Source organism: Bombus terrestris, chromosome 4 (assembly GCF_910591885.1).
Source record: "Bombus terrestris chromosome 4, iyBomTerr1.2, whole genome shotgun sequence".
In the NCBI taxonomy this organism is placed as follows: domain Eukaryota; kingdom Metazoa; phylum Arthropoda; class Insecta; order Hymenoptera; family Apidae; genus Bombus; species Bombus terrestris.
Genome location: NC_063272.1, coordinates 154,631 through 169,366, shown reverse-complemented (window position 1 = coordinate 169,366; position 14,736 = coordinate 154,631). Strand labels below are relative to the sequence as shown.

The following is a 14,736-nucleotide window of genomic DNA, read 5'->3' as shown; positions in this document are numbered from 1 at the left end:
GAACGCCGCGGCGTGTCGCGGCAAATGCTGCCGCGTCAGGAATTCGCGTTCCAGGCAAAGCGGATTTACTCGCGAATCGTCTGCACGGCCCTCTCTGACCTCGTCGGGTTTCCTCGTAACCCAAATAACGCGATTTCTATGGCTACTTCGTTTCGTTTAAAGGTCGTCGATGAGTAGCAAAAACTTTACCCCTCCGGTATCGAACAAGGATAGAATTTAAAAAAAGACGAATCACGAATTTCATCAGCGATTGCGCTATTTTCGTCGCTCCGATTTTCTGCAATGAAACTAAAAAACTAAAACATTCGGTCAACTTTATATTCCTAATAGACAGATGTGAGAAACGAGCGCATCGTATTATTAAAAATGTAATCCTTCTGAAGCGCATAGCATCACTGCTGCGAAATTGCAACGACGTCGCTTCGCTCCGTACAGGTCTTTAATGCGACGCTTGGTCTCACGACAATTTATATTTGTCACGATCCTCCGCGAATAAATTTTCGTTTCTGACGTTCGTTGTTCGTCGACCGACCGATATCGTCCTGAATCGTGGCCTCCCCAATCGAGAGAGCCACAACCTCTCTTTTCGTTATGCATATCATAACGAGGCTCGGCTCGCGAATTTCGATTCCCTTCTCCTTGTTGACGGTGATACGTTGTGTTCGTTTCGCGATCCTCGTTTGGCGCAGGAACGACGTTGACGGACGCGGCCGCATTTGATTTTCGCCGTGCACGGGCTACTCGATATCCGTGTGGGACGGGACGCGAAAGGGAAACGAGCCGCGGAATAACTCGACGCTACGCATTAGCCTGATTAAAAGCCAGCCAGGCTGGGATCGCTTGCGTTTAATGGCGCTTTCGGGGAGGGAGGGACAGATTGGTGATAGTTGCAGCGGCGCGTTTGCGTCTCTCTTCCTTCCGCTGATTTTCCTCGATAAACAAGCTCGGGTCTCGTTTCACGACTTCTTACGCGTCTCGAGCACAGGAGCTCTGGTAATTTGGTTTTCAGGTTACGTCAGGCACAAAACGTCGCGTCGTGAACACGGGAAAAAAGGTGCGAGGAAAATATGCGGGATAAACCGACCGGAAACGTGACCCAGTACGGCTTGCAGGTTGATCGTGATTACGGCGAGCGCGTTTTCTTGGAATTAACGCCTTAATCGATAGAAAGTTGGTGTGAGCGATTCTCCGAGAAGTTATGAGATTCATAATGGAGGCTATTTCCATATCGCTTTCTCCTTTTTTCGGACTCGATACGCGGAATAGTTGCTACCGATGAGCCGGAACCAATCACCGTGCGAGGTCCGTTCATTCGCAATAATCTCGCGGACGACGAAAAAGCAGACTAGCCCATCGAGCCTCTCCATCGACGAAACGAATACTGAACAAACAGACCTGCGAGTTTAGAGGGTTTCGTTTTGCGAGCACGGTTAACCGTTAATCCAAGCCTCGGTGAAATCGGCGCGGCCGGTCAGAAAGCGATATCATCGAATGGAAAACAAAAAACAAAAAAAAAAAAAAAAAAAAAAAAAAAAAGAAAGAAAGGAATGAAAAAGCAAATGGAAAAAAGAAAAGGGAAAAGCGATTGCCTGGAAAAATCGGGCCGCCTCGCACACCGAGCGACGATTTGGTCGAGCGGAACGGGTCGAGAGGAACGCGTTCGAGGGTCACTGTATTTCAACGCGACAACCACGAGAATCGAGGCTGCCACGCTGCATGGAAAACGGCCCGCGTCCACGAAAATTCGCAGGCCGTTACTCCCTCCAACTTGGCAAAGGCGTTAGGCGGTTAAACGGTTAGCTGTGCCCCGCGCAATACGGTAAGTGCTAAATTAAATTCAGCGGAACGAGCGAGCGGCCGCACGTATTACGGCGCGCTGAATCGGGACTGGGACGCCGCCGGTCGACGGAACCGAGTGGGGAGAGAAAAAAAAATATATATATATACATATATATGTATATATATCACATAAAGGATAGAGGCAAGCGGGGATCTCGGTTCTCGGCGGCTTTTCCGAGGACAAAAGGAAGAAAAAATACGCGGGAGCTCGGTGAACACGGATTTCGCCGCCGCGTAGAAATTAGTTTTCCCGTTAATTGGACCGAGGGTACGCGAAGTCTTCATCCCGCGTAATTGGATTCGTATACGCGTATCTCTCGTGTTCCTTTCGCGACTAAAGCCGGTCTCGTTGTCCGATTTCAGCCTCGTTTGCGCTCTCACGTGATTCGCCACCGCCTTTGTGCGAGTCATTGGCTTCAATCGAAGTAGCTTCGAACGTTTCGTGGAATAGTTTATACCCAGCCGAGCTATACGCCACGTGTAGAGACTATAGACATAATCGGAGGAGGCCGCAAAGACGAGCACGATGGCAGATTCATTCTCCATCCACCGGTTATCCGTCAGGCTTTTCCGTTCTACGCCGTCGTACCGTTAGGGCTGCTCGAATCTACCGTGCCCAATCGAACCACGTACATTACCAGTGATTTAAGTAGACCGATCGGGAAGCGACGGGGTTACTCTGGACGCATACAGCCAGCAGCGGGGCCAGGACTACGAAAATATCTGCTGGCCCGCAGCCAACTCACAGCCTCCGCCACCCTTTCGCGAGACAGTCTCACCTAGAGCCGGCGTGTATCGCGATATAGCAGCCAGACTACACGTATCGACTATTTATGGGTGCCCGCTCGTAGATTTATCGATACGAAGCGTATTTACGCGACCTCCCGGCGGAACAATCCTCGCCATTCGCTCCGAGTTCGCCTTCGATCGTCCTAGGAAAACCAACCAGAGCATCGTCATCGTCTTCTTGGACGATCGTACGAAACGATTCGCCAGCGGTGCGCAAAAACTTCGACGTACATTTCGTTATTATCGCTAGTGGGAGATCGGCCATGCCGTGAAGCGCGATGCGATCAAAAACTGGAGAAGGTTGCTCGATGAATGGGAAGGTTTCGCCTGGCGTTGGTCGATGATTTGGCTTGCGAGGCATCCGGCTCGTCCACGACCTCCGAGTATCGTCAATGATCGCGAACTGCTTGCTCGGCCACGACCCTCTCTGCACTCGTTCCTCCTCCCATCGGGGGTTGCTTTCAGCGGCTGCGAAAGGGCCAAGCTTACGCGTTCTAGAGTTACGCCGCATCGCACCATGGTACGCTACCGCGACTCGAGCATCACGCGATTCCGCAATCATACGACGTGGGTAGGGTAACATGCACCCGTGGGCTTATCGGCGGCCGCAAAGTGAAATTATTCCTGGTCAACCCTTGTCGCCGATACGCGCTCGTGTCGCGAGGGGAGGCCAGCCCGCACGACACCCTGCGCCGCTGCGCCTTTTCGTCCGCCCGTTACTTTTCTCCCGTCGTACTTTCGAATATTCGAATTTTACCCCGTCGTACCTCGAGAGTCGAACCATTTCTCGACTTTCTCGTACCTTTCACCCCCATTCCCCCTCTCCGTTCCCTATTTTCCTTCGTGACCGTATTCGCGGCAACTTGGAAGCTCTTTTCGACGAACTAGCGTACACAACCGCCGTCGCGCCGGTCACCGTGGAGGCAGGAGCGTGCAAACGCCAGCCGGAAGAAGGTTTTTCGCTGCTCGTTAGCGCGTATCGATTTTCCCCCGATGCTCCGTTAGAATTTTACCGGACACGCGTCCCGTGCATTAAACTGATGTATGGTCACAGAGTTAAAGCGAGAAAGTAGGAGCGAAGCTGCTTGGATCCCTTTTGGCCGCGTATTACGAAGCGGGCACTTTCATGATCGAGTTCGAGACGGTAACGAAGGGATGGAACGGTGATCCGCGAGATAACTCCAGCTGCCTGTAGACGGTAATTAAGTGTCTTTCGCGACGGGGCAGTTTTACGGATCTATTCGTCGAGTGGACGTAAATTACAGGGCTGAACGAGCGCAAGGAGAAAAGAATGAGACGTCGAAACGGATCGTATATCCGATATCGTGCAAAACCAAGCTCGTGGAAGGTGTTAAGTCGGACATTGAAAGTCGGGAGACAGGGAGAGCGGACCGACGTTTCAGATGAACGGAAACAGACGGCGAACTGCGTTATCTCGTTAGCTCGTTTCGTCGAAACTGTCTCACGCGAACGACCAGCAGCACGCTAATAATATCGTCGTAAAGAAGAAGTTGGTCGCAAGAGATGGATGCACGGATTTCGCGAAATTTGCTGATCTCCCCGGAGGAGAACAATCGAAGACGAAAGAAACTACATAGCTCGCTCGAACGATCCTTTTTTGCGAGAGAATCACCGGAGTATCAGACGTGTGCACGAGATTCGAAAGGATCGGGATAATCTGAGACTGGAAAAACGTTCTTGGCTCGTTGCAGCGCGTTCCACGCCTTGTTCTCTCGGTGAAACGCGTTCGAGGGGAAGCGTGTTCGCGATTGCGCGGCGCCCGGCAAATACCGTGGAACGATATTATTCGCGGCGGCGCTATTTTTTCAACGAACCACGTGAAAAAACGTTCGCGTAGCTCCGGGCTAATGCGATTACGAGGCGGGCTAGAAACGAGCGAACGGCCGAGTTAAATTTACCCGCGAAATTCCGGCGAAAGCCGAATAGATATCCGTCTACTCAACCGTCCTTGGATATTCCGCCGCGTTTCGTTACCAGCTAACTCTCATCTCGCATCTCGCATTCGTTTCGCGAAGCGACTAGGCGAAACGACCGGAACGAACAAAAAAGAGAGGAAAAGATCGACGCGTGGTCGTCGTCGTCGTCGTCGTCGTCGGTTAAGAAGCGATAAGTTTCACGGCACCCCGGAGAATCGGTGTTTCTCGAAGGCTGCGTGGCGCAGCTCGCCATTAAGGATATTCCGATATTATGCAAATGCGCGTATAAGCGCAGCCAAGAGGTCGTCCGCCGCTCTTTCCCTACGGTCTTTCCGTTTCGAATATTTCGAGAGCTACGTGCGCGCTATCGTGGTTACGTCGCGACCGTGATTCTTCCGCCTGCACGGGTTCCACGCCGTCTACTATGCGACAGCCGGCCGCGACGTTTCCAATCGGATTTCGATTTCGAGTCAGCTTCTTCCATGTCCACCGTTCGTTTCGTCGCACACGTTCCAGTCGCCTGGACACCGTCCGAAAGAAGATCGCACGTTCTTCGCTCGAGCTTCGTCCGTCGTTCGCCGTCTCTCAAAATTTTCAAATCGTGTTAGAATCTACGGACGGAGTTGTTTCCGAGACGCTAACGAACGGTAAAGGGACTCACGCGCCAGTAAGGTAGTCGAATGTTCATCTTCAATTAAGACACAGAAACGGGGTCACAGGATGAAAAACGAAGGAGAGGAACAGGTCACGGGTGATTCGATGGAACGGTTTTTCAAGGAAAACGGTCGGTTTCTCTCCCGTCAGTGGCGAGGTGGGGTGGATCCGTGGCACGGTAGGAGCCCCTGTGCACTCGGGAAGAACGATTGGCGTTTGCACGCGGTTCAGTGACCCTGGTTCAATCTCCAGGCAAATTGAATTCTTTTTAAAGATCAAAGACTACGATATACCTATAAGCGACGCGGCTAAGCTCCGCCACAGGACGTAGTCTCCCTTCGCGTTATCGACTTATACATAGCCAGGAATTCGTTTTTCTTGCGAAACGGCCGCTCCATCCTCCCTCGGCCGAGAATCCGACTCGCGCCGCTTCCAAGGGGCTTACTATTAAAAAATGCCAGAAAGGATCGTTTCCGCTTTTTTTCCATTCGACTCGCTGAAATTCCATCGCTCGATCGCTTTTCACTCTTTTTCGAAATCTATTCAACGGCGTAAACAGTCTCTCGTCTTCGACGTTTAACTCGGTGACGCGTTAAAACACCGACGACAGGACGCGAAATACAGAGAGAAAAAAGAGGAAAGAGAAAAAAACGAACGACCCTCGACTTCGCGCGTTTCCTCCAGTGCCATTAACCCAAACGGGCCGTTCTCACGAGCTGCTCGTCGAGTGCGTCGATTACGTCGCATCGCGACTCGTGTACTCGATCCTCCTATCCGTCGAAACGGATGTAATCGTGGACAAGCCAGACGAACTAACCTGGTGTTTCCACCGATCGCGCGCACACGAGCTCCGCCGAGATTTACGAGATCCGAGGGATAACCGGCAGCTTCTTGGCTCGGTTCCCGGATATAAATTACACGGCCGTCGCTTTGCATTCGTGTTTTTTCGTCGCAGGGGAAGCTTCGGAAAATCGGCGAGCACCGTGAGTTCGCGTTTGCCATTCCGGTTTGCGTTCGCGGCCGATCGAGAGAAGCGGCGCGCGTGGCGAGCCAACGTTGGCGCGTTCCAAGCGTTTCGTGCGTTCGTTCGGCTTCGGTTGACCCGAATCCGCGCGACGGTGCTCGCGGCCGGTTTTACGATCCACGGTAGCAGTCTCGGTACCGTAACTTCCATCGAGGTCATCGTTCGTGTATCGTACATAGGGACGGCTCGGTGTCGCGACGCGATTCGTGAACATGTCGAGTGCGAAATAGTCGAGGAAACATCGGGGGGAGGGGGACAGAAAGAGCGAGAGCAGGGGAACGGAAATAAGAGAACGAGGAGGAGGCGCGACGGAAGAAAGAGAGAGAGAGAGAGAGAGAGAGAGAAACGGTAGAGTTTTGTTTTTAGGAATTACGAGGTAGCGCGTTTGTAACGGCGCGGACCGGCTGACGGAGAATGGCCGGCACGTTTTCAATTAAGCCCATAATTACGAATTCGATGGGAATATGCCCGGTATATGTGTGGCGCGTGCACGCTCGTCGACGTAATTAGAGCCTCGATATTTATGCCCGAGCATTAACCGTTCCGTCCTTTCGCGATGCTTTCCGGTCCGCTTCGATGCACTCGCGGTATCGGGATACGCGGCGCTTCGTATCGTAGACACGAGGGCTCGTTCGATTTAATACCAAATTGTACCCGTATGTCGCTCTTCTCTCTTCTTTTTTATCCGTTTCTTTCTATTTTCTCGTTTATCGGGTTTCACGGTGACGTAAACGGCACGGGTCGAACGCAAATACTCGTCCCTTGACGACGATGACTAGGACGACGAGCGAACGTGCGACGGCAAAACGCGCGGCTGGTACGCGCAACATCTGTCGAGCACGTGAAACGCGTTACCCAATGATATATGTTAGGAACCGAAAGCTAAAACGTTTTCGTGCCTCTTTCGGAACGTAGAAACGCCGCGATACACAGAGAGCATCGGTAAAGACGTGTATACGCCGGGGATCGATCGTACTTTCAACTAGTGCGGATGTCTCCGAGAACTTGTTAAACCGACTCGAATTACGTAGACGGAGAACTTAGAATGCTACTGCCTGTATAAACCCATTAAGGATCGGAAACGCGTAACCGAGCGCTCGCGTCTTGTGCGCCCGTTTTCCTATCAGCCAAAACCTCCATTTCCCATTCCAGCCCAAAGGAACAAGCTTTCCTCTCCCTTCTCTTCCATCCGTCCTTCCTGATTCTCTCTCTCTCTCTCTCTCTCTCTCTCTCTCTCACTCTCTCTTTTTCCCTTTGCCTTGCAGCTCATCCGTGATCCGCGACGCGTACGCACGCTGTCCTCAACGAGAAAAGCTGGTGCTCATGACAGAACCTCGGGATTTCCAGAGGAGAGCTTCCCCGTTGTATCGTCGTCGTCGACAACGATCGCGATACACCGAGGAAATTCCATCCGCGTTGCGGCGCATAGTTCTGAGAAACCGCGTAAGGCGAAACCATCAGCCTTGGCTACGCTCGAAGGAGATCGCGTCGTGGTGTAACTTTAATTCCTCTATTATCCCGCATTGCCCCGTTAGACGATATTACCTATGCAGCGACGCTCGCAGGTGCCCTCTGTACGCCATTCACCGATTCCTCGTTTCTGCAATCCGCGTGCGTCGTTTTCGTTTTCCACAAGAGGCACCGACTAATGGGCGAACGCGCGCCTTTGTTTCGTCTTAGAACCCAGCGGCGACAAATAGAATCAGTGTTGGTGGCTTATCTGGTATCGCACACGAGGGACAAACGACTCCTGTTCCTCCTCCCGTCTTCGCTCGGGCAACATGCGGAAGCAAGCCGTTCCCCGCGAATCTCCAGCGGAGAACGCGAATAGATAAACCGCGCGTAAACGTTGCAAGAAAATTTCTTAACAGAGGGAAACGAGATAGCGTCCCTCGGTCTCGCAGACGGTGGGGGCTTTACGAGGTGGCTTCGCGTAGCCGGCTAACTAGCCGTGCAATTATCCGTGACAATAGCCGTGCGTCGTGGCAAACCGTGGCATTGCAACCAGTCTCCGGCTACCACCGTCGCCGCTGCCTCCGCTGCCTCCGTCGAGCTCCCTGTTCCTTTTTCTCTTCCCGTAAACCGGTAATGGAACGGACGCGCAGCCGCAACGGTTAGCCTCTATCTTGCCGATTCCAGATTGAATTGCTTTTCTGGTTGCCATTTGCCCCCGCTTCCTGCCTCGTGCCTCCTGCTCCCCTACAGGGTCGTCTGTGCGCGGTCTGTGACGCCCGAAACGAGCCGACCACCATCGAGCGAACTCTCTTTTATCTATTCTATTTCGCTCGTTTACCGTCTCTATCACGGTATCAACCATGTACCACTCGAACGTCTGTCGTGCGTTCCTCTCGCGAGCCAAGGCCGCGATTCGTTAACTAGAAACAAGCTCTCGCTGATCCACGATGCGATACACGCGAGCCGAGGGGACGCGGGAAACGGTTCCACAAGCTCGTCCGTAACGATACGAAATGCATATTAATGCCACGAGCAGCACCCGCGAATGCCGCCAGAAACAAGCTTTTACTCCGACCTCTCTTTTCCGTGCTGCTCGCTTTTTTCAAACTTTTTCCACCGGACTCGCCACTGGCTTCCTTTTTACGCTCCACCCTTTTCCCGTTCCACGTCGGACAGGCCTTCCCACTTCTCCCGGGCGCTTCACCTCTAATTTCGTGCAACTTCCGCGATGTTTCTCGTCGAGACCACGGCAGCGCTCGCCGTTTTTCGGTGGTTTAGCCTCTGGACATCGTTAGCAGCGCGGAGAGTTAGGTGATCGCGGAAGATACGTCTCGTTTCTGGGCTTAGTTGAAAGTTCGACGAACAGTTTAGCGAGTGTGACAACAGCGCACGAGCTCGCGAAAACTGATATACGATATACGGAGCTTAGAAAAAGGCCAGGCAGAGGCTGTACGGTAAACACGGAAGACCCGCAGAAGACGGTACGGGAAAATAAATGTCGAGGCAGCGAGAACGGTGACAGAGGATAGGTGGGTCGAGAATGGCGGGGTCGGAAAGTAGCTCGGTTCTTTTTGCCTTTATTCGCCAGTTCGTTTACGTTGCCACGATTAGAATTAACCTTTCTTTTTCTTTCCCTGCCAGGGAAAAAAGTTTCCGGGAACGCTCTCAAAGGACGTCGGCTGACGTCGACTCGAAGCGACCGGTTGCCCGAGAGATTTGGAGCGCGTACCTTATCGATCAGCCACCGATCGTTTAAATCCAGTTACCGCTATCTTTGTAACGGCTGCGAACTCTTTTTCGAGTCGGACTGAAAGACCGAATCGAGACGTGGGAAACGAGGTCGCCCTTTAAACGCCCGGCTAAACGTCTCCCAGGGATTTTTGCGAGGCGGCGTGGTTCCCTCCGATTATCCGGTAACGCGTGTCCTCGACGATCTCGGCTAAAAGGATCGACGTCTCTCTTTGAACGGGCAAGCCACCCTTTATGGAAACGATCGGTAATTTCCATAATTGTTTGCGTCCGACTGTTTTCGTAACGAGGGTTCGGTTTCTTTGAACAAAGTCGCGGGGGAGGAATCGTTAAATTAAGAGCATCGCTCGTAGAGGGAGAAAACGAAAGGGGAGACTAGGATGCAAGGCGAAATAACAAAGTTTAGCTTAATCCCCGGTATAATCTGCCAACAAGTACGTTTACCGGAGCTGGTAATCTAACGAAGAGTCCATTGTCAGTTAGTTGACATAAACGTCTCTGCCGAGATATCGAATTATGCCCTCCCCCGATCCCGCGTCGCGCTAAATCTCCGCTGTGTGATGTTTGGACGTCAATCCGCGTGTGCACGTACGCCGAACCGGAAGAGAGTTTAAAGCTCGTTGGAAAACCCATACTTCCGACCGCGGACTACGTGCCCGATAACCATATTATGTCGCGTGTTTCGTTGGACGACGTTTTAAAAAGATTACCGATTTTAACCGTAACGATTAGTTTCTGCGTTAACGGAGCAGAATATCGTATTAATACACCCGAATGGAACATTGAATTTCGAATCTTCAATCTGATTATTAATTTTGGAAGCTGCGTATTACTAACATTACCATTATTATCGTACATGCCGGGTCTGGTTAACGATTATTCGAAAAACATCGGATGATTGTTTTCGTGGAAAGTATTGCTTCATCGTTCTTGTGTTAACCCACACAGTTGCAACCAGACGGTGATTATTCGTTGATGCGAAAGTGGAATCCTGTCTCTTCGTTGGAACCGGATAATAACTCGTAATTTTATGCATATAATATCGGTGGTTCGCCTTATTGATTCGCGGCGAATACATCGAGAGACCGAGGAAGGCTAGTACGTGTTCCATTTGTTCGTCTAACGTCGATCGTACGACCGAACACGACAGACGAAGACAGAATACCGTTCCGCTGCGGCAAGACGTTGGAATCGGGACGAGCAACGTCAAGTAAATGTCTGCCGTAGTCGATCGTGACGGGTGGATGGGTCGCCCGGAACGAGTCGATTAGGGTGAAACCGTGTTTCTTAAGCGGCACGGAAGACCGGTTCAACAGGGTGGAAGATCATGTTGGAATGGGACAAAAACCGGCCCGGATAAGTTTGTTCTTGCTAGAGAAGTTTACCTTTCGTTAAGTCGGAGTGGCCGCCACAGTTTTAGGAGAGGGAGACACCGGAGTATCTAGTTAGCCGGCGATGAAGTCGTTCGCTCGAGTGACCCTCCTTCTTCACAGAAGCACGCGGAAGCTTCATCTCGGGACGATTAACGCGTTTTCATCCGATATCCACGGCTGACTCCTCAATTTCCGTTTCCGCCTCTCTGTCCTCCGCGAATTATAGTTTCTACCTCGTTTGTACACCATATGGAGAACGAGAGAGCAAGAGAGAGAGAGAGAGAGAGAGCGAGAGCGAGAGAAAGAGCGAGAGAGAAAGAAACGGAGAACGTGCTCGAAGGGGAACATTCGAGGAAAGACAGGAAGGACGTCGGAGCTGACGGGCGAAAAACGAGTGAAAAATATCGAGTCGGGCACAATGGCCCCGAATCTCGGATAAAATAGGATAAGATATCCCTGGCCTCATAGTCGAGGTGCGTCTTGGCGAATCGGTGGACGGTGAGATCGAGAGTAGCGGGGGCGAAGTTATACGGCAGGATTACGAGATTGCCACCAGGGGATTACGAGGATAGCTCCCGGAACGTCCAATCTCAAGGATAAACACTTTCCTACGTTCTTGCTCTCTCTCTCTCGTCGCCTCTGGAGGCCTTGGAGACACGAGCATTCGCGGAAGCTCCGCCCGATTCTCCGCTTCCTCTCCCCCTTTTCCTCGTCGAGTTTACGGAAGACGTAGGGAAGCGCCATGTCCTCCGCCTTATTGAGAGAACGACACGCACTCGGAACTTTTCTCGTGCTTCACCCGCCACTATCAACCTCTCTCTGCCTCACACTCGAACTCACACCCTCCGGCATAGGGTCGAGCAGAGGCGTGAACCGTCTCTTGTTCGTATTCTTCTCGTCTATCGGAAAAGTTGATGGAACAAAGGTGAAGAAGCGGAGGAAGAAGGGCAAGTGGTAGAAGTAGAGGTAGAAGAAGAAGAAGTAAAAGAAGAAGAAGAAGAAGAAGAAGAAGAAGTCTTAACGACTCGACCGGAGGAAATCGAGAACGACGCGATCGGACGGATTGGAGCGCAACGGAAAGTCGCGACCGCGAGACCGGCCGCGAATACCTCGATAAACGAGAACAAAGGGTCCGAACGGCAGCTATATCCTCGAGCTATTCGACAGAACTAGTTTTATCGAGCTTACTCGGCTCGTTCGTATGTCGCGGTGTGCCGCTTCGAACGGTTCGCCGCGTCGATATTGCCCGCCCGGTTCGGGACGGTTGCCTCGTCGTCTTCCTACGCTGGCTGCGCTGGCTCCTCGCGTCCACGTCTTCTTTTTCCTCTCTTTTTCTCGTCGTACCCACGTCCCCGCGCGCTCCACCCTTCCACGCCCACGCCACTCTTTTAATCCGCGTTCGCGATCGTTTTTTCCTCCCGCTCGCAAGGAAAAGCCGGGATAAACTTCTTTGGCGGGTGGATGTGCTCGAGCATAACGATCCTTCGCTCGCCTCGGACGCGAGGCAACATTGCAGCTCATTTTTTCCCAGAGTTCGCGCGCAACAACACCCCGATGAGAAAAGCTCGTCGGAAAGTTTCCTAGCGCCTCACGATGGAGTAACGTGAGCTCCCGCTGAAATTTACGCGAAACCACCGTCCGCGGTACGTTGCTTTATAAAAACGAGCTGCCTCGACCGATGATATCGCGCGAGGCTACCCGCCAGACGCACGACTAGGAAAAGTTCAGGACCAGTGCTTGGACTTAGGAGACGGAGCTGTGGTGGTATTAGACGGGTTTACAACGGAGCCGAGTAGTAACTGGCCTAGTAAGTTGTGCCGTTACTCGACCATAAACACCCGGATTGCGTAACTATGCGAATGCAATGCCCATAAATAAGGAGCTCACGGTGAAAGAACAAGCGTGAACGAACCAGGCGCGTCGAACACGATCTCTCTTACGTATCGGGCAAACTCGCGATCCCCACTATATGTACTTTCGTTTCTTTCTTGGAAGCCGAAAACCGACGCAGGCCTACTTGGCGGCGAGCGATCGTGCTCGAACACAGTGGCTCGTGTTGTTCGTTCGATTCCTGGAATAGAATCGCGGTTGAAAAGAGAAGTTGCTCGCTCGCAGCCTCTAGAATTCTTCTCAAACCGCATTGGCAGAGATCACGGGGTGGCTCGATGATCGGGAAGCTTAGCGTTATTGGCCGCGACCCTATCGATCGAGCGGGTCAACGCTCGTAATAGCCGAGTGTCGATGGTGGTGCGCGGGGAACAATTAGTCGAGGTAGACTTTTCACGAGGACTCTGTTCGATAGTATTCCATAAGGCTGCAATTGGGGAGCTAAGAACCGGCCGTTTAACCGCTATTAGAGCTCCCGGTGTGCTGGCAAGCAAATACCGGTGTTCTCACTACCGTTGGAATACCGATCGAAAAACTTTCGTTCGTCGAGAAAGACCGAGTTTCGTCGACGAGATATTTCCGTTCTCGTTCAATCTCGACGGACATCGGTATCACGGTGTTTCCGGTAGACCCCAAAGTTCTTCGTCGTCATTCGCGATCCTCGCCCAAGCGCTGGCGATCGGATAGGAAATTACAGAACAGGAAAAGGTGGGATGAGGAATTCAGCGAAAGTAACGCGCATCGATTAGCCCGTTTAAAGCCAAAACGAAAAGATCGGACGGAATTGAGTCACGCGTACCACCAACAACGAGAGGCACTGCCAGTGCGGGACTCGAGAGTAGTCGAGAGTGCTAAAGGTATATTCCGTCGGCTGGAAGGTCTCCGGAGGAACGGAGGTACAGCAGGGAAACGGCAAAAAAGAGCGTAGAGGAGAAACAGAAGCGAAGAGAAAGAGGCATAGGTTAGGAACAAAACGGAGAGAAAGAGAAAGGCTAGAGACAGGAAGGGGGCGGGTAAACGGAGAGGAAAGGAGAGGGAGGGAGACAGTAGGTAACGGCGGGTAGGAGCGGCAACCGGCTCGACTGGAATCCAATGGCGCAAAGCCAAGAATTTTCAGTTTTCATCAGGAATTTTCCGTCTCGAGCCAGGCTTTGCTCTGTACGCTCGCAAAAACATCGGGGAACTGGCCTGGTGGAGGACCGGAGCCAGAGAAACGAACAACGGAGACGCGGACAAAAACTGCAACCTCGGAGAAGCCGGGGAAAAATGGTTTCCAAAGTTGTCGTCCAGAGAGGAAGAAGAAGCAGCAACGGGCAACGGACTTGCACTATATAGCGCGCATTTTCCTGCATGCAAAAAAGTGGTCCGTCAAAAAAATACGTCAGCGAGAAATCCATCCTCGTTCGTTTAAAAGCGTGATGGAACGAGAGTGCCTGTATTTGGAGCACGAATACACTGCTTCTCCGCGCTTTTCCTCTGCCTTCTTAGTCGACCGAACCTGCGTTCTTTCCCGTTCGACGTGAGAAGCGATTCACTCGGAAAATTCAGGGCAACTCGTGACGCATTGTGCTCGGTGATCGTGCGATTCCTACCATGCTACCATGCAACGAAGGAACTCGAGGCGAACGACGCGACGATTTCGAAGGTCGCTGGATTCAAGCATGATTCGAGATTTCTTGCCAGGCTGGATGTAAAGATCTATGCAGGCAGAATCAAGATCGATCGCTTATAAGTTTGAAGGTATCGCTGTCCTTTAATATCCTCGTGTGGAATCTTTGTCATTTAGCAAACATTTCCTTAAGCATTGTAAATAGAAGAGGACGATCATCCCGAGCGACAAAGTTAAGCATAGCGATCTCGTATAATCTGGCAATTACCTCGTACGATTAAATTTACCTCCAACCTCGACGATTAATTACTCACAGACGTTGAATTACTCCGACAGTTAACCAACAGTTGGCTTAATCCCGTTCGATTCCACGTAAACGGGCAAACAAAAAAGAGGCTTCCTCGGACTAATGATACGATA

At 51.8% G+C, this 14,736-nt stretch overlaps 1 protein-coding gene and 1 long non-coding RNA gene across 2 annotated transcripts in view; one reads left to right on the top strand and one right to left on the bottom strand.

Annotated features, from left to right (window-relative positions):
* LOC105666757 overlaps window positions 1–14,736 on the bottom strand; it is a 74,803-nt gene that overhangs the window by 39,399 nt on the left and 20,668 nt on the right. The gene's annotated exons all lie outside the window — the stretch shown is intronic.
* LOC100648077 (hemicentin-2) overlaps window positions 1–14,736 on the top strand; it is a 32,476-nt gene that overhangs the window by 1,327 nt on the left and 16,413 nt on the right. The window lies entirely within an intron of this gene.